The 21755-nt window shown below is 31.5% G+C and overlaps 1 non-coding gene across 1 annotated transcript; it reads right to left on the reverse strand.

Moving 5' to 3' along the window:
• Nucleotides 1-9447: 9447 nt before the first annotated feature.
• Nucleotides 9448-9554, reverse strand: LOC125617028. Its single transcript, XR_007347885.1, has one exon. It is a non-coding gene; the product is annotated as a U6 spliceosomal RNA (small nuclear RNA).
• Between the last annotated feature and the right edge of the window lie 12201 nt (nucleotides 9555-21755).

Consider the following 21755-nt stretch of genomic DNA (forward strand, 5'->3'; position numbering starts at 1 on the left):
ACCTCACACAGAGAATATTAAATAGATTAAAATTTTAAATAAAATAAAATTTTATTTTTAAATTATTTGAAACTGATAGTTAAAAAGGAAATAATGCAAAAATAATATACACAATGTTGACTCTAAATCAAATAATATTGAAGTTCCAAAAATAATGATAATAATAAGCGATAAGAAAGTAATTTTACGGTTCTGCATGAATTTTTTTTTCTTGTATTTTTTATAACCAGAAAACAGACAAATGAATGATAGACAAAGAAGTGAATACCATACAAAGGAAATGGGCCAAACTGATAAACTACGTGCAAATTTGGACAGTAAGTAAATTTTCTTGGGCTTACATAGCATATTATTTTTGTTGTTTTATTACATCTGATTACAGATGTAAACTCCCTTTTCTTGGTCTACCTTCTGCTCTGAATTTTTATACACCTGCTCTTACAAAGTTGCCTTTATCTGAATCATTGGGACTCACAACTAAGACACTTATGTCAATGTGGCTTAGCCTCTTTGTTCTGGAATTTTTTTCTGCCAGAAAGAAAAGAATTAGCAAACTCATAGTCTCACAATTTGTTTTAGAAAATCCAGTTATTTGAACAAATAGTTTGTTCATCAAAGCAAAAGAAAAGTTAGAAAATCTGAATGGACTAAGAATTCTAATCAGGGAAAAATATATATAAATAACATAGCTCTGTGTATTTTATTATAAATATATGTGTTTCAGAAATTTTCACTGGTAAATTATTTCAAATTTTCGAGGAATAAGAATTCCCTATATCATAAATTTATCTTTGCCTGAAGAATATATCTGGAGAAATAACAATCTCAATTTATTTTATAAAGATAGTATAAGCTGGATAATTAAAGATTACAAAATTATTCCAATAAAATAAATATATATACCTACCTCATTTACTGAAGAAAATATACAATATTTTGACTTTATTGTGATTCATTATGTTAATATATAATTTAATGAAAATGCCACTCAAACACATTATAATAATCAATTATTAAATATGCTGTGGTACTACATTTTGTATATTTGGTAGTAAAAGATCTATGACTTAATATTCTTCCTATTTTTTTTCTCAAAATTCCTTTAGCACATTTTGTCCTGGACCAAAATACTTATATACTGGTAGCTGGGGAAAAAAGATATAACTTAATTAGAAATAGATGGGAAAATTTTGCTAAAGCAAACAAAGGCAATTATGGTCAGATAGCAACCTGCAGATGAGACATCTCTGTAAAATAATAATTCTGGCTTTCCACCTGTCCTACTTGTGTCATGGTAACACCCAAACTTTAAAATCAATATTTAAATCATTTATAAGACTTATCTCATAAAACAAACAAATGAAACTCAGTGTTGTTATCAGTATCCAATGTGAAATGAAGTCAGATTCATCTAGAAAGTATAATTATGAAATAATATTCTGCCTTGAGAAGTTTTTCAGAACTTGGTTCAAAATATAAAATTCAGTAGTCAACTTTAATGTAGGTTACTAAAAAAAGAAAGAAAGAAAACAAATTTTTGAGCATGTGTAAATGGAAGCCAATAGCTTTTCTTCTACAATCACCACACACAAACACACACACACACACACAGAAAATCAAATAATTTTGAGGAAATAAACTCTAAATAACATGTATTCCTACAAGTGTTCAGGAATGAAGAGAAGACTACAAGGTGTACATAAAGTAAAAACTTATTGGACAACAATTGGCCAAAGGTGACTTGACTATGTCATTGTTTTAGAAAAGTGTTTATACAGTTGTGAATCTAGAGAACCTTAGTTTAATTTTCTCTTGAAATTTAGTCAGGAACAACAATTTGTAATAATATTTACATATGTAAAATAATGCATGGAAAATATTTTTAGACTATTATGTGTTATGCAACCAGTAAATAATGTTCTTAAGTAAAATGTTATTGTTTTTAATAACTGCCAAATAATGGCAAGAAAATCATAGCACATTAATTATGAACATTCCTAAATTATAAAAATATGTTAACACTTGAAAAAAAAATTAAGATTTAAAAAAAAACTTTTCTTAAAAATAAATTTTAATTATTTGCCATTTCTAACCCAGGAAAAAATATTCAATACCAAAGGAGCCAAATGCCACAGAGATTATCTTTATTATTAAATAAGGAGAGAGAAACATAAGTGTAAAAAATTTTTAAAAAATCATATTTGTTCAAAAGTGAAAAGTAGAGAATTTTTAAATTCCAAAGAGGCATGTACTTAGCAAAAGGAAGTCTTATAGATGTTATTCTTCCGGCTATTTCTTAAAAAATACAGCTTTTATCAGAAAGAATTTTAAGATTGACAAATGCCTTTATATTTTGCTATTGATTTTAGTTATTTCAGTGCCCATTAAAAGTATAAAGCATCTTGAGTGTTATTTCCACTAAGCTGTCCTGGGTAGTGTAAATGAAATAAGCAGTCTGCCCTGTATTTACACTCTAGAGACAAGCAAGCATGGGAAATAATGAAAATTTCTTTTCTATTTTGGTCACATTTAAGTTTCTCTGATGCACAGTTTGACTCATAAATCTGTTGCTTAAAACAAATAAGCACTAAAAATATTAGAATTGTTATTTTACATGTTATTATTTTTATTAATAGTATAAATATGTACACAGATACAGAGATAAAATATTATTAGTTATTTAATATTACCTAAATTTTGCGTAATAGATAACTTTAAAGCCTCTGCTAAATTGCAGTTAAAATGTTAAAAAATAAAAGTACAAATTCAGAGATCAGTAGAATAACTCCATATTGCAAACCCTGAAATTCTCATCATCAAGACCTTTAATCTTATTCATTGTTAGATACAGTTAATTTAAAATATACAAAAAAAGAGATATTAGAGGCAAGAAGTGGTCCAATTTGCATTACAGAGATCAAAGAAGATATACTTGTTGAAAAAGTATATTCAGAAAATCTGTTTCTATAATGCCTTAGTCAAATTCCATAAATCCCTTTACTTAAGTAAATCTTTAGACTAATCTTCTGTTCTTCCAAATAACACTGAAACAAAATAACTTTTCCCCAAGACTCAAGGACTAAATCTAGCAGTTTTAAATTCCAAGTGATTGATTAATCACTGATTTTAAAGGCTCAGTGAATTTCCTACTGATAGAAAACCCTTCATCAGCTCGCCCAAGTCATCTGTCTCCTCTCCTCTCCTTGTTCAAGCACAACTCTCTCTTTATCTTCTTAACTTATAAATAAGTCTGTTTTCCTAGAATTCTAGGCTCAGACTTGAAATACTTGGCTGTGTCAACCTAACTGGCCACCTCATTCTCCCTTCCATGATGTTTGATAAGAATAATGAGAGGAGAAGGCAGCAACAATTGCTACTTACCAGGTCACTCTTTGAATGCCCCCACCCATGCAATGTAATGCTCATATCTTTAATATTATCAGATGCAAAGTAACACTCAGATATTTATTATTAATATATCTATGAGCTACCCAAATTAGAAATTTACAGATAAGCTTTATAGTTATTTCAGGTGTTGTTGAAACAACTGATGCTTCAGGCTCTTATTCCCAGTTCATGATGACCACGATTCTCTCTATGTGATTATGAGCATCTTGAAAGCTAGGATGAGGTCTATCCTATTTCACTTGATGCCGCAGTCCGGCTGCAGCAAAATAACCGGGGGGTGACGAACAACTTGTGTAGATTGATACAGCAGGAGTGGGAGCCGTTTATTGCAGGACAGGAGCAGTATTTATACATTCCACACAGCTTATCTAATTAGCATAAACTAGATACATCAGTCAACCAATAAGGAATCTCCACACTTAATGGCTCGCTTTTGTTACTTCTCAAACCACTCCCTCTGGCATTTTGCCAGGCACCATCCAGACTTGTTTACGAACTTTAACATTCCCCTGGCAAAATGCCAGGTGTTATTTTGACTTGTTTACAGACTCTAACAACTTGAGACAGGTAACTAGTTCAGTGGCATGCAAATTAGGATTTACTGACTATGTGATATAGGTATAGGTTCTCATTCAGTTCTCTGTGGTGTTTCATAATGCTTACTTGAGAAGTATTCTAGAGAGACTTTTACTGACTTTAAACCTTGAATACTAATTTTTGCTTCTCATCCACCTTCTTAAGTTCCAAAGATACTCTAACCACATTTAAATTGAACCTTAAACCAAGAAAATATCAAATCCATGTTTGATGAAAGATAAAGAGGAGCTGAATTCATCGCTTTCTGATAGAGGAGTATGAGTGTAAAGAAAATAAATAGAAAATATTTCTATCGATACAGGGAGTTTGCTTGAAATAAAACATGGAACCAAGTTAACCCTGTCAGATAGGTATACATAATCAAAAATCCCATTAACATCACAGTTAAGTGGTAAGCACTTTATGATACTATTTTACCCTCATAACAAATTCATAATATTGGTAATTATTTTTTTCCATTTTCCAAATGAGAAAACTGAGGCAAAATGAGCACAAATAAACAAATCCAAGATTCAAACCATAGCAGTTTTGTTCTAGGAGTGTGTTTTTTACCCAATATTCTATATTATCTTTCTGATAGAAAAGGAAAATCACAGACTATTCTTAATGTTATTTAAAAATTATATTTGTATGAGAATTTAGGTTATAAAATGCGAGTTTTCAAATGGATGTAAATACGTATGTGTGTATATGTACATGTACATGTTTGTATATATATTTATTCACTTTGCCTATTTATTTATTCATTTGTCAAATAATTCCAATAGTTATCTTTGCATTAGTCATTGTATGGTACTCTGGAACTACAAAGATAGAACTACATGCTTCTATTCTATAGAAATGGAAGAAATGTGTAGTATTGTCCACCATTCTTGATAAATACTGGGAATATATAATTGTAAAGACAACATTTTTCTTAAGGCAACAAGAGCAGAGTACACTCTCCTGTTCAGGTTAAAATTGAAAATAATGACAGTGTCAGGGAAACTGGGAAAATGTAATTTTTCTAGAAGAGCATTTTCTAAATGAGTTCAGTTTCTGAGATAAAATATAAAAGTGGCCAGCTTTATCTGACCTTGTGGATTATACGAACACTTTCTTTTCTGGAATCAGTGGACCTGGGCAGTCTTCCTCAGAAACATTATTTCCCTCTAAACTGGGGCTTTCATGCAGAAATTCAGGGTTATATGGATGAGGAAACAGCCTCCACAGTACTGAAGAAATATAAAATGCTATGACTTACCAGCTCCAACCTTCTTAGTCCAAATCCACAAAGTTGTCTGGGCTTGCTTCTACATGAATGTTCCATCAATGGATTGCTGCTTACATTTCACCAAAATTATTAATGGGGAAAAGATGGGGGGACATAAAGTGCTTTTTGTTCCCTGGTTTTTACTAAAAAGATGACCGCAGATGCAGACAGAGTGTTGATGGATGAGGTCACGTAGTATGAAGTAGATTAAGATGGATTGAGTTGTTTGAGTGCCTCCTCCCATCAGACTTTCAGCTAAACTCTCTCTGTGTGTTCTTAGAGTTATGGCGTTCTACTGACTCATATTTATTTGCATTCTCTCTGTTACAAATTGTATTGAACAGCATTGGATGCATTCCTGAAACACCTCAGAGAAGACTGGAGGGCACGGTTCACCTGAAGAACTACTTTTATCATCTTAGCACAGTGGTAGGTTGTTCCACAGCATAGGCTAGACTGGGGATGTAGCTAACTGGTAGAGCACTTGCCTACTATGTACTATGCCCTGTGCTCAATCCTTAAGGACTATAAACAATAAATAAATAAATAGAATGCAGACTAGATTATCAAACAGATCTGAGTTTAAATTGTACTCATATACATCAATTTAAAAAATAATTCTTATATTTTATTGGTACATTATATTTATACATAATACTAGGATTCATTGTGACATATTCATATATGTACACAATATAATTTGCTCAGTGATAATCCCCAATATTCCTCTTTCTCTCTCCTCCTTTCTCTGGCAATGCCTCATCCACTGTATTCTACTGATCTCCCTTCCATTAATTTTTAAAATTAATGCATTTTAATTATACATAAAAATGGGATTCATTGTGATACATTCATATATGCATAGAGCACTATGAATTAATTTAATATATTGATCTATTTAATTTTCCAGTGCTACCCCTTTTCCTTCCTTCTTCTCTATCCATGGCTCCCCTTCCTCTACTGTTCTCCCTTAAGTTTCTTCATCTGGGAAATGTTGTTAATGCAGTCCCTGTATCAAAGAATTCTTGAGGACAATAGAATAAAATAAGTATTAGAAGTTACCTATTGGAGAATCGGGCACCTATTTAGACACACAAATATAAAAATGCATGTGGATATTTCACTTATATATTAATGCATTGGATACATAGCTAATGGGGCACAGAAAGACAGCCTGGATTTTCTGATGTTTGCATTTGCACATATGTACTGCATACTCTTGTAGCTTCATTTCTCCATTCACTGCATTGCAATTAAACAACAACCTCTTTTTTGTCAGGGCAGAAATTTATTCTTTGGCGTGTAAACCATTCTTAATGAGGGTATTTAGTCTTGTATTTAGCATACTAAACCAATACTAGATCCTAAGGTAGAAATTCAGAAAAACATTATCAATAAATTAGAAGGAATAAAAATGGGAGTTCATAACCCAATTGAGTCAAATGTATGAAAGATGATATATTATGAGCTTTGTAATGTTTTGAACAACCAATAAAAAAAATTGAATTCAAATAAAAAAATAATAAAGTATGTATTATAAAATTTAAAAAAATAGGAGGAATAAAATAAGAATGATTTTAAAAATTTAAATTTGGGGCTGGGGCCATGGCTCAGTGGTAGAGCGCTCGCCTAGCATGCGTGAGGCACTGGGTTAGATCCTCAGCACCACATAATAATAATAAAAAAATTAAATTGGAACTTTTTATTATGGTGGGGGGGGTAGACAAGAAGCCAAATTTTGACAGATTTTCAAAAACTTCAAAAGTCAACTCTGCATTAAAAAATGACAAAATCATAGAATTTACAGGGAAATGGATGGCATTAGAGCAGATTATGCTAAGTGAAGCTAGCCAATCCCTAAAAAACAAATGCCAAATGTCTTCTTTGATATAAGGAGAGTAACTAAGAACAGAGTAGGGACGAAGAGCAGGAGAAGAAGATTAACATTTAACAGGGATGAGAGGTGGGAGGGAAAGGGAGAGAGAAGGGAAATTGCATGGTAATGGAAGGAGACCCTCAGGGTTATACAAAAGTACATACAAGAGGAAGTGAGGGGAAAGGGAAAAATAATACAAGGGGGAGAAATGAATGACAGTAGAGGGGGTAGAGAGAGAAGAGGGGAGGGGAGGGGAGGGGGGATAGTAGAGGATAGGAAAGGCAGCAGAACACAACAGACACTAGTATGGCAATATGTAAATCAATGGATGTGTAACTGATGTGATTCTGCAATCTGTGTATGGGGTGAAGGTGGGAGTTCATAACCCACTTGAATCAAAGTGTCAAATGTGATATGCCAAGAAATTTGTAACGTTTTGAACAACCCACAATAAAAAATTTAAAAAAAAAAAAAAAAAAAGTCAAAATTACTTCCATTTGAGGAAAGAGAAGAAATGGAATAAGGAAATGGAGGAATGATACTTTTTAATATAATTATACTTTTTAATATAAAAAATTTTATTGTAGAATAAAATAATAATGGATCAAAAGTGATGATTTTAGTACTTTAAAAACTGGAAGCATTATAGACTTATTTTAGTACAGTATTATTGTATGCTGTGAAATGACTAGACTGAGATATGGCCCTTGAAATATGAAGGAAAGGGTAAACAAATGAAAATAATAAGGAAACAATGAGGAAAGTTATTATGTTTTAGGAGATAAAACTATACTAGAATCTTTAAAATGACTTTCTAAAATTATTTTTATCTCACTTACAAATTATTATTTTCTACAAATCAGTTTTCCAAAAATGTAAAGTTAAAATTTATCTTTGGCTAAATTACCATGAAAATGAAATGTATTATGTTTCCTATTTCACTATTTTTCTATTATGAAATTATTTTCTTAATTCATATTAACTTCCTTGTTAACACAAATTTAATTAGATTCATATGTTCATTTATTGGAGATCATCTGAATGCAGTTTCCTAAATAGCTTATATTTAAACCCAAAACAAAATTCTGAACTGCATAGCATAATATATAAATGGAAATTATTATCTTTAGCAGAAATGTAGTTTTATGGGGATGTAATTTTCTCATACCAAGATTTATTTTTTTAATATTATTAATTAAAAATTGGGTTTCCTCTAAATTTAAAACAACTAATTTAATTATCTTCAAAGGAGAAAATGATGGTGACTTTCCTAATTGAGAAACAGTTGAAGAATTAATATTTTGGGTGTCATTAGAAAAATTTTACTTGTGTTTTTGAATGAGAACAGATTTCTAATGCATTATTTACTCAGTAGAGTGTAACCACTCCTTCTGTGTTCTCTGGGCCTTTTTCGTCAATGCTTAGAGAGCTCATTTTTCAAAATACATACTATTTTCCCCAATAAATCAAGCAAGCTCTGTGGGAGCATATTACAGCTTTTCATGTATAAAGAGTACAGGAAAACAATATTTAAAACTTATCAAGTGTAACTGATAAACTCTCTTCACTGTTGTACATTTATAATTATCTAGTTATGGTTGTTTTCTGAGCCATTTTTTGGCTTATGCAAACACAGTAGATTGTTTCAAATCACCCTATTTATTATTAGAGTGTCTTGTCTCCTTAGGTATACTTTTTTAATGTGAAAAGTGTGTGTTAGATTTAGGAAAAAACAAAAGAACTTAGAAAGTGATAAAGATTTCTGTGATAAAGTACATGATATAAATTTTACATGGAAAAATGAGATTCTATAATTTGAAACCTACCTCCATTTTTTTTCCTCAAATTTAAAAACCATTGTCTCTTGATTTGATCTGGCCAGCATGAAGCTCTTGAATAAGTAACTAGACAGGAAGTCTGAAGATTGATTCTAGAAATCCAGCCAGAACTCCCCAGTTGATCTGAGCTTGTTCTATCTCTTAGACATAATCTAATTCTCTATCCATCAATCTTGAGGTGGATAGAGGAGTGATGGGAACCATGCTGTATGCTTCTCATTCTGGCCAGCCTAATTTAGGGCTTTGAGTTTACACTTACTACTGAATGACTATAAGGAAGGAGGGGCTTATAAACTGGTGTTAGCTGAAGACAAATACCTCATAAGGATATAAACAATAGTTTGTGTAATTTTAGAGCTTCAATTTCTATAATAAAAACTAGCATACCTGTTTTCAGGGCATATGCAGTAAATAATATTTACCTTAGGTATTTTGGTGTGAATAATACATTATATAGTAGTATATATCTTTTCTAAAAAAATATGGAACACTTCACCAATTTGCATGTTATCCTTGCATAGGTGCCATGCTAATCTTCTCTGTATTGTTTCAATTTTAGTATATATGCTGTTGAAGTGAGCAGAGCATATATCTTTTAAAAAAAGAGAGAGAGAGAATTTTTTAATATTTATTTTTTTAGTTTTCGGTGGACACAACAACTTTATTTTTTTTAATTTTTTTTTTTTATGTGGTGCTGAGGATCGAACCCAGCACCCTGTGCATGCCAGGAGAGCGCGCTACCGCTCGAGCCACATCCCCAGCCCCAGTATATATCTTTTTAATAAAAAATACACAACCAAGTTAATAACTCAGAACCTCATCAGTACAAGTGCTGGATTAACTTTGTTTTTTGGTCTATTCACACTTCTGATGAGACCCTTTGTTTATAGTTAGAAATTTCATGCTGTCACAGGATGGTGGTTACTATGATAAACTCCCAGGTTTTAAATGAAGACAATGAACATGGATTACTGGAGCTTGACTCAGTTACTTGGCCTAATTCCTCAGTACCAACTTACAACCAAATTAAAAGATTAGAAACCTCAGAATTAGTAAACAATTCATGGTTTACTAATTGGAAGAGAAAGCTTCTTCTGTCCTAAGATTTTCTCTGTAGCATTTAAATAAATATTCACATAAAGTATATCATTTACTGCCAGTGAATCAAGTGTATAGTCAGAATTATCCCTATCTAGTCAGGGATAATTCATCTCTATCATATTTAGACAAAAATATGCAGGAGAATGTAAAATCTTTTCTAGCCATGCAGATACTTTCTGGGAAAGTTTGTCAATACAGTCTTTAAAATCTCCCTTTATTTTATTTAATTAGAATCCTATGTATGTTGGGTTATAATAGGATTTTAACCACCTAATCTTAAAGGTCTTAATGGTTAAAGTATAATATGTGAATGGATATAAGACAATAATGATGAAAAGGTTATACAATACACTCTAAATTAAAAGATAGAAAAGAAGAATATAGGAAAATAATTTCTCCTCTGGAAAAACTAAAATTTATGTTTTTGGAAATTCTTAGAAATGAGATGTTCAAATATGAGGTATTAATCCAGGAAATATTAACCAGAAAATATGGGCACTAGTTATCTAAAGTTGGTTTCATCATATTTCTGAGCATGTGGTATTAGCCTCACTGTGGTGATGAAGATAACCTAATGTCATTAGAGAAGAAGAGAATTTTATGGTATTACACTTTAGAGATTTTTAAATAGTGAAAATTATTTCATAGCTGAATTCTGGTTAAATCAATGGTTATTTGCTAGGCTTATGTCACCCAAAGTATCAGTGTCAAAGTCAGAAGTATCACTGGTCTAGCTGACTTCTTGTTAGAATTTTAAAATTCTTTAGTCAAGCTTCAATGAATGAAAAAGTGAAGGTGACTTTAGCGTTTTGCATATTATTGTCCTCTCCAAAATTCATGTTACAATTTCGACTCCAAAACAATGGTATAAAGAGGAGTTTTGATAGTTGATTAAAGCAAGAGAGCTATGGCTCCATGTCCACAAATTGAATTAGGTGCTCTTCTAAAAGGTCAGGACAGAAGGACATTGGTCTTTTTGCCCCTTCCCTCTCTTCCATGTGAGGATACACCATCTTGGCACTTCCAAGGAAGAAGAATTCAAGGTACAATCCTGGAAGCAGAGCCTGAATTATAACCAGACAACTAATCTGCTGGCACATTGTTCTTGAATGTTCCTCAATGCAAAACTGTGAAAAATAAGTTTCTATTATTTTTAAGTTACCCAGCTTCAGGAATTTTGCTATAGCAATACAAAGCAAACTAAAACAGTGAAAAATGACTATGGTTTCCTAAACAGTTGTAAATTCATGAAATTTAGTTTAAAAAAAATTTACATTTTTAGTCAATAGGATATTTTTCTCAAATACTGAACATTTTTTCATAATTCTATTAAAGCCATGAATTAATGACATATATTATAAAGTAAAGTTTAAGAATATGCATTCTGGAGCCAGATGGTTTTTGTTCAAATCTTGGTACTGCTAATTAAGAGTAGTGTCACTTCACAAAAATTACTTATCCCCACTGTGTTTTACTTTTCTCTTCTGTAAAATGTTATCTGTATTTAAAAATACTGAAATAATTTATATTTTATAACAACTAGACAAATTAAATATCAAATATAAAATATAAAATATAAAATTATAAAATAAATTATCAAATTATAAAACCTGGAAATTATTAAGATTATAAACATGTTTAAAACAGATTTTAAAGGAGATGTACATTTCTGTCATCTCTGCTTTCTTTTCTTCCTCTCTATTTAAATGGGTTGTTTGTTTAAAAGGAAAAAACAGTATTTTAATTGGATCAAATAAACATGTCATTAACTATATTAAGAAATGTAGATTTAAACTATCAATAATTATAATTTCCATTTATGTTCCTACAGAAGTTTCAAGATATTGGTATTGAATTCATAGCAATTTAAATTGAAAATTTAAATTGAAAAATCTTACTGTATGTAAATTTTTACATTCTTATTAGTAGGCTAAGAGATTAATAACAGAGATAAAAAATTAAATCAAAAGTGTTATGAGGAAAGAGATAAAGACACTTGATCTAAACTTTTTTGAGTCAATACGTTGTTATTTAAGAAAATTCTTGATGAAAATAACAAAGAATTGTTTTTTAATTAAGAAAATATTCTTTTTTTAATATTTATTTTTTAGTTTTTAGGTGGACACAATATCTTTATTTTATTTTTATGTGGTGTTGAGGATCGAACCCAGGGCCCTGCGCATGCCAGGCGAGCGTGCTACCACTTGAGCCACATCCCCAGCCCCAAGAAAATATTCTTTATACATATCATGAGAGTTGGTATCTAAAATTAATTTAACTTATTAATTACTACTAATAAATAAAACAGCATATTTTTGTTGTTTCTTTAGGGCCATTAAATTCTAATTCTTTATCTAGTTAATTTATTCTTTATCTAATTAATCTTCTGACAGGTATAAATCAGTTATTACTTTTATCAAAGATTAAGAAGTGACATCAAAACTGCAGTTTTATAAAACATAATAAGGCATATATATAAAATGCACTTATTATAACATTTTAGTTTCCTGTTTATCAACAGTAATTAATATATTTGAATTCATTTGCCAGAAAATACCTGATCTGTAATCAAGATCACAGCTTTTTTTTCTTTGCAATCTCAACAGTCCAATGACTGTTCTGTCATCACAGAAAGAAAAAAACATACAATTCGCAGAGAAAAACGGACAATTCTATCAGAAGCTCATCAGATGAGAATGATCATCATTGAATTTTGAATTACTAATGGAGAGAAGCAATCAAATCCAATCTATGGCTTTAAAATCTACTTCCAAAATAATATTTTTTTCAATAATTAATATTTTGAACGCTTACATGTTATACGATAAAAGACTTGCAGGTTTTGACCACTATCATCAAAGATATAACTGGGAATATATTATTCCTACATCTACAGTCATATTGAGTGCTCTGAACTGCAAATGTTCTATTTTATTGTCATTTTACTTGTCAAATTTTGCAAAGATAGAAATTAAGCATTTTTTCTTACTTTTAAGTAAATGGCTTACATTATTGTTAAGGTAACTTTAGATAATTTCTTTATTTGGGTCTTAGATTCCAAATCCTTAGGCTACATGTGCCTTATTTTCAAATGTTAATAATAATAATAATAATAATAATAATAATAATAATAACAATAATAATTTTAGTAAAATTATTATTTCATAATAAAAATATTATCATTCCAATAAAATTATATTATCTTTCACAAAGTAGATTGGTACATTAATACATTAACTAGTAAAGTATTATATGATTGGTCATGGGTAAATTTGTTCCACAATCTCATGGAGGATTAATTTGGTGATTTAAAAAAAAAAGTAAAAATACATAGCAAGTATTTTTATAAATATAATTATATATAAATAGTATGATATTTTTAAATGTCATAAGAAAAGATTATCTTGCTGGGGTTGTGTAAGTTAGAGTACTAGGCATGCATGTGTTGAAACACTGACTTAAGCAAGAACTAGAGGGTAACGCTGAACTAGTCACACAAATAAGGGAAATATATATCATGAGTCTATTTAAGAGCAATATAAATTTAATACATCGACTCAAATGTATTCTGTTATTTATAATATTGATAAGGCTGATAACCTGTAATATAAACATTGATAACTCAGTAAACAAAACCGTTATTATTAAAACCAATATTAAAATAGTCCCTGTTAAATATTTAGTTAAATTATGTTAACTTGAATTTTTACATTAGTTCCTATAAGAATTCTTAAGAAAGTACTGAAAGTTAAGTCCTTAACTATAGGAATTGTAGGAATATTGAATTTATATGTTTTTATTAAATTCTGTACAATCAGAATAGAGACTCATAAAGGGATCTTAAAATCTAACTTGCCAATTTCAGGTAGAGGTGAAGAGAATCAGACATAGACAGGAAAAGAAAAGAAAGAAAAAGAAAGAAAGAAACAGACAAAATTGGATATTACTTGTTTTCATTTTAAAATTTCAACACTAATGTTCACTTAAAAGAGATGTCTTTTGCCCTTGACTCAACTTTATATTTAAAACAAATTGTTTACATGTATTAATTGTGTATATTAGTGGATTTCATGGTTATACTTCCACACATGGATAGAGTATGCAATGATAAAACCCAACCTGCTTTTTTCTACCTTTACAATCTATAGTAATCACTATTAAACACCCAGGGCTAAATTTTTAAGCTTCCACACATGAGAGAGAACATGTGATACTTGTCTTTCTGTGCCTGGCTTATTTTATTTAATGTAATGTCTCCTGTTAAATTCATTTTGCTAAAAAATGGCAGGATTTTTATTTTCTTTGTGGTTGAATGGTACCACATTTTTCTCCAGCCATTCATTTGTTGATGGACAACTAGGCTGATTCTACATCTTAGCTATTGTGAATGGTGCCACAATAAATATGAGCATCCATCTACCCTTTGGTATGTTAATTTAATTTACTTTGGCTATAAACCCAGAAGTGGAATAGCTGGATCATATAATACAGCTATACTACTTTTGTTTATTTTTTTTGATGAAACTGCATAATATTTTCCATAATGGTTGTACTAATTTACATTCCCACCAACAGTGAATAATAGTTCCATTTCTCCACATTCTCAACAGCATTCTTTATTTTTTTTTATAACAGCCATTCTAACTTGAGGATATGGTATCTCCTGGTTTTTACATTTGCACTTCTATGATGGCTAATGATACTGAGCATTGTTTAAAAATATATTCACCTTTACATTTTACCTGAACTTTATTTATGGATGATGCAACATATTGAAATTACCTACTTAGTAGCATTTCCACCAATATTTGAGAGCTGATTAAAATTTCCTTTTACCCTGATGGAGGCTGTAGACTCTTGATTTCAGGGAAAGGATTAAGGGAAGACCAAATGGTCTCCTGGGTGTATCCAGAGCCTGACTGAGTAAACTAAGTATCCAACTTCCATCCAGTTATCCTTTTCAGTCTCAAGTGATTGTTTTAGGGATACTTTAGCCCCTTAAAAACCCACTTGGGTGAGAAGATTCTGAAATTATACAGATTTTCCTAGAGAAACTATATAGATTTCAGGGGTTGGAATGAGAAAGGAAAGGTATGGCAAAGGTAGCCAGAGGGATAAAGGAATTTAGAAGCACTAAAGTGCAACAGATCAAAGAACTTGAGAACTAAAAAGAATATTGTAGAATTAAAAGGAAGAAAGCAGAATATAATTGATGGAGGTAAAAAAGGTCTCAGTCAAAAGTTACTAAATTTCCTAAATATCCACTATAAATGTAAATCACCTTTAGAAAACAATACCATTTTATAGGATAATGAACTGAATGAGTTCCATAATCGTAAAGCATGTAGTCATTCAAAGAAGAGAAAAAGGTAAGAGTTACCTGTGGCATTATATATTAAATCATAAGCCAAGCTAATGAAGAAAAAGAAAAATCAAATCACTAAAATTTGTGGTGAAAAGGTAGTATCACAATGGACACTATTGAAATAAAGACAATAATCAGAAACTACTTTGAAAATCTATAATAAAATAGAAAATCATAAAGATATCAACAAATTTTCAGAGATAAATGACCTACTCAGATTGAATCAGGGGGACATAGAACATTTAAACAGATCGATTTCAAGTAGTGACATTGAAGACACCATCTACCAATAAAGTAAAGCCCAGGACCAGATGGATTCTCAACCAAGTTCTACAGACCTTCAATAAATAACTAACACCAATCCTCTTCAAATTATTCCATGAAATAGAAAAGGAGGTATCCTTCCAAACTCAATTCTATGAAGCTAGTTTCTCCCTGATCCCAAAACCAGACAAACACACATCAAGAAAAAAAATACAAACCAATATCCCTGATGAACATAAATGCAAAAGTTCTTAATAAAATACTGACAAATCGCATACAAAAACGTATAAAAAGATAGTGCCCCATGACCAAGTATGGTTCATTCCAGGGATGTAAGTTTGGTTTAACATATGGAAACCAATAAGCACAATTCATCACATCAGTAAATTTAAAAACAAGAACCACATATTATATCAACAGTAGAAGAATAATTTGGCAAAATTCATGCTCAAAAAATTAGAAAAATTAGGGATAATCGAAACATAACTCAATACTGTAAAAGGTATGCATGCTAAACCCAAGCACAACATCATTCTAAATGGAGAAGAATTGAAAACATTCCCTCTAAAAATCAGAACAAGACATGGATCTCCTCTTTCACCACTTATATTCAATATATTCCATTAAACCCTAGCTAGAGCAATCAGAGAAAAGAAAGAAATTAAAGAGATACAAATAGGAAGAGTTCAAACTATCTCTATTTGCTGAAAACATGGTTCTCTAATTGGAAGACCAAAAACTCCATCATAAAGCTTCTAGAACTCTTAAATAAATTCAGCAAAGCAGGATACAAGATTAAATTCATAACCAATTGCTTTCCTATATATTGACAAATCAGCTGAAAAAGAAATCAGGAAAACTATCCCATTCACAATAGACACACACACACACACACACACACACACACAATACTTGAGGATTAACCTAAGAGGTGAAAGACCTCTACAATGAAAATTAGAAAACACTAAAAAAATAAATTGAAGACCTTAGAAAATGAAATATCTCTCATATTCTTGGACAGGCAGAATTAATAATGTCAAAATTCCCATACTACCAAAAGTGCAATACAGATTTAATGGAGTTCCTATTAAAATTCTAATGATGTTCTTCATAGGAATAGAAAAAAAAAGCAGTCATAAAATTCATTTGGAAAAATAAGAGGCCCATAATATCCAAAGCAATCCTTAGCGAGAAAAATGATGCAGGAAGCATCATAATACCAGGCATTAAGTTATTCTAAAGACCTATAGTAATAAAAATGACATGATATTGGCACAAAAACAGACATGAAGGCCAATGGAACGGAAGACACAGAAACATACCCACTTAAATAGAGTGAACTCATATTAGACAAAGGCATAATGAATATAATTGGAGAAAAGATAAGCTCTTCAACAATTGGTATTGGGAAAACTGTAAATCCAAATGTAGCAAAATGTAATTAAACCCCCATCTCTCACCCTGCATGAAAATTCATCTGAAAGTTGATCAAGGACCTAGGCATTAGACCACAGACCCTGTACCTACTAGAAGAAAATAGGCCCAACTCTTTATCCTGTCAGCTCAAGAACCATCTTCCTCAACAAGACTCTTAAAGTGCAAGACATAAATCAAGAATCAATAAATAGAATGGTATCAAACTAAAAAGCTTCTTCACAGCAAAGGAAACAAAAATGTGAACAAAGAACCTACAGAGGATGGGAGAAAATCCTTTGCCACCTGCACCTTGGATACAGCATAAATGTCCTGAACATACAAAAAATGGAAAAAAACTTAACATTAAAAAGCAAATAACCCAATCAATAAATGGGCAAAGGAACTGAACAGACACTTTATGGAAGAAGAAATATGAATGGTCAAAAATATATCTGAAAAAAATGTTCAACATTTCTAGCAATAAGATAAATGCAAATTAAAACTACACTGAAAATATGCCTCATTCCAGTCAGAATGGTGGTGATTATCAAGAAAATACAAGTAAACATAAATTGGCAAGTATGTAGGGGGAAAAGGCTTTTTTATACATTTCTGGTGGAACTGCAAATTGGTACAACCACTATGGAAAGCAGTATGGAATTTCCTCAGAGAACTTGGAATGGAAACACCATTTGACCCAGCTATCCCACTCCTCAGTTTATACTCAAAGGACTTAAAATAATGATACTACAGGGACACAGCCACATCAATGTTTATAGCAGCCCAACTCACAATAGCTAAACTATGGAACAGCCTAGATGTCCTTCAATAGTGAAATTGATAAAAGAAAAGGTGGTATAGGTACACAATGGAATATTACTCATCCATAAAAAAATAATGTAGGTGTAGAATTTGCCTGTAAATGGATGGAACTGGAGAGTCCCATGCTAAGTAAAATAATCCAGTCCCAAAATATCAGAGGCCAAATGTTCTCTCTGATATGTGGATGCTAACCCACAACAAGGGAGGTTAAGTAGGTGAAGAAAATAAATTCATTGGATTAGACAAAGGGAAATGAAATGAAGGGGGGCATGAAAATAGGGAACACAGTAGAAGGAATTGTACATAACTGTTCACTAGCTCATATATGAACACATGATGTGCACTTACAACCAGTGTAAGTGCACATCATGTTCAACCACATGGACAGGACACTAATTGGGATGGGTTGAATTCCATGTATGTATACTTTGTCAAAATATTTCTACTGCCATGTATATCTAAAAAGAACAAATTTAAAACTAACCTAGAAAAAAAAAAAGATTGTTAAATCAGAAGCAAGAGTTTAATGGAACCAGGGAACCGCCAAATTCTCTCACAAAATGAGGAAATACCCTTGTTCAATCTCTGTGTTCAAGGCAAAAATAAGATTGCCTCATTTGATATAAGCAACTGAAGGAAAAAAGAAAAAAAAACTTTCACAGAGGATCAGCAATAGTGTCTGCCTGAAAGAACTAAAGATAAATCCTTACCCTATTATAAGACAAGACTGTCCAGAGCACTGGATTAGGAGTTATGACTACCTTAAATCTGAAAGGGAAGAACACAAATACTCCAAGAAGCTAGCATTAACACTTGAGTAAAAAGAGCAGCATCTCCAGGGTAGATGGCTTGCCATCCATTTCATAGCCCTAGAAATTCATTAAATAAAAACAAACTGGATTTAAGTTAGGAGAGATATTAGTCCAACAGGGTTATTGTAACAGGAAGATTTGTTTGAATACAGGTAAACACTGTTGAAACAGAGAGAACCCTCAAATTTTAAGATCTACAAGTTTCTCAAGGGCCAGGCAGAAAAGAGCTTTCTTTTCTTGAGGAGGAATAAGAAAGACTAAATATGAGAGAGTATTGGGAAGTAGGTGGCATGTTTGTACAATTGATTAAGAAATGTTTTTTCCATGGGATCAAGAGCTACAATTAAGAAGAGGTTGTATACAAGCTCAAGCAGAAGGTGAATCAAAGTTTAAGGGCTTTGACAAAGGAGAAAATGTTGAATAAAATGTGATCATCTCAGGAACTGAATTGTCTTTGAGGCAAAACATACAGCTTTGGAGTGCCTGGTAATAGCAAAACAAGGTGGAGCGTCCGTGAATTATCTGATTCAGATTGAGAAGAGTATTCTTTACAGTAAACCATTTCCTAGGGAAAATATGAGTGGAGATATTTCTTTAACTGTTTTAACCATTTTATCTTTAACTATTTTCTGGTAGGATAGATCAAGTTTAAACATCAGTAGAATTTAGTGTTGTCAATTCTAAGCTGCAAGTTGAGTCAAGATTCATTCTATGTTGCTAAGTTTCCTTGATCCAAGGCACTAGCAAGTTGAATCATTTTCTTCTCATAGGAGAACATCAATATATAAAGCCCCAATTATAAGATATCACATATGCATACTCACCCTGGTTCTTTAGTCATGCTGTGAACCTTGGTCAAAGTGTTGCATGGTCAAAAGAAAGTCACCCTAATAGACCATATCCAAGCAATAGAGCAGAGTTTTCTCCCTTTGCAGCATGAGAGAAACAATATCACCTAGCAAAAGGAATGGGCAGAAGGAATAAAGAATGGGTAATCATGATATAGTTTATCAGCCATAAAATATGGAATACCATGATAAAGCAGTGTAGACTGTGTTAAGGGAGATCTGGATAGAGAGGACAATGTGAAGAGTGTCCCTACATTTAAGTTTTTATAGGTTCACCTTTGTGTTAGTTAGTTCTTTGTCAAGGGGACCGAAATACCTTATGAGAACAGCTTAGAGAAGGAAAGGTTAATCTTGGCTCATGATTTCAGAGGTCTCTCTTGGCCAGTTTTATTTCTCTGGGCTTGAGAGTGAGGCAGAACATCAAGGTGGAAAGCTTTCAGCTTATGGCAGCCAGAAAGCAGAGAGTAAAACAGGAAGGGAACAAGGAAAGATATGGTTTAACAAGGCCATGTTCCCAGTGACCTACTTCTTTGAACCATTCTACACCTGCTTATAATTTTTACCACCTCCCGGTATTCCATTTGAATTATTAATCTATCAAATGGATTAATCCACTGAGGAAATAATAGTCCTCATGATCCATTCATTTCACCTCTGAACATCCCTGTATTACCTGTCACATGACCTTTGGGGTTATTATAAATTCATCAGATTCAAACCAAAACCTTCATAAAATTCATCTTAACTCTTTATTTCATAGTGCTTCATGGATTTTCTAAAAAAAACACCACTTGTTCACTCCTTTTACGAAACAGCATTTTTCTTCTATTTCACACTGTCTTTTCATTCACATTCCTTGACCTCAAAGTTCTGATCTATACTAGTTAAAAAATTTTAAAATAGACTCAGACTTGTTATTGCTCTCTTGTGCTTGAAAGTTTACCTAAAACAGTTGAAGACAAGTTTAACTGTGATTTTTTCCTATATCTCCTCAAATTGTGCAACTTCTAAAATTTCTCTGTATGTAGTGGTTGAACAACATATCTTCTCTGCTAATAATAATATGTCAATGTATATTGAGGTACAGCTTTTTCCTCTAGTTCACAGTTGTTGCATTTCTGTGTTTCTATCAATGAATCACACATTAATATGAACTATCATTTCATTGATACCATAGTATTATCTTGGAACCACTATTTCATATTTAACCATGTTGAACAAAATGATTGATCTGGGAACCAAAGATTATCGAGAATCTAAGTATAATATGGTCATGATCTAAATCACCACAGATTTTGAAATTGTAGCTATAGAGTACACTTTCTATTTTATGCATAATTTAAAAGACAGTATGTTAAATTTTCCACTAAGTTACTGAGGGACTCACTTATTTCTAAGGCTAGACTTGAACTTTCAATTCTTCTACCTCAGGATCCCAAGTTGCTGGGTTTTGGCATGAACCACTTCACCCAGCTCCATCATAGTTTAACAGAATACTGTTATTAAGCTAGTAAAAGAAATTAAAACAAATAAAATGCAAATGTCAATCATTCAGGTACTTTTTGATTATTCTCAAATGAAGAATAACCATGTTAGAAAACTCAGAGCATCTATATTTGAAAAGTACTTTCAATTGGTCATTTATTAGTTCTCTAAAAAATAGGTGCCAAGATGTGTCTTTGTTAATGAAGACAAATAGATTTTAGAGAAATTGGAAATTTCTTCAAAAATGCTTTAGAGCAACTAGAATTTAGGTTAATATGTGAGACAGTGATATTGTCAATTGTCTACTAAGACATAGCGAGTATTTGACCAAGTTGAACAAATCTGCTTGTCAAAAAGATTGATATCTCAAAGGAATGTGTAGATTCAGCAAACTTTGGACTGAAATTAAAAACAAATTTGTCAAACTCATATAGTCCTAAAGGAAAGATAATTTTTTTAAAAAAGCAAGCATTCTATTTCATTGATTCTTCAGAGAAAGACAGAAAGAGAGAGAGAAAAGCAAGTTTTACTTATTCATCAGCTTTTTTTTTTATATAAAGACCTGATGAGATCAATTATAAATAATTTTCCTTCCCAAATACATTTAATTTTCTGAATGGTTAGTGCAATTAGATTTTCATATGTAAATATTTCTATCAACTAAAAATTTT

This window comes from Marmota marmota, unplaced genomic scaffold, assembly GCF_001458135.2.
Source record: "Marmota marmota marmota unplaced genomic scaffold, marMar, whole genome shotgun sequence".
NCBI lineage: Eukaryota > Metazoa > Chordata > Mammalia > Rodentia > Sciuridae > Marmota > Marmota marmota.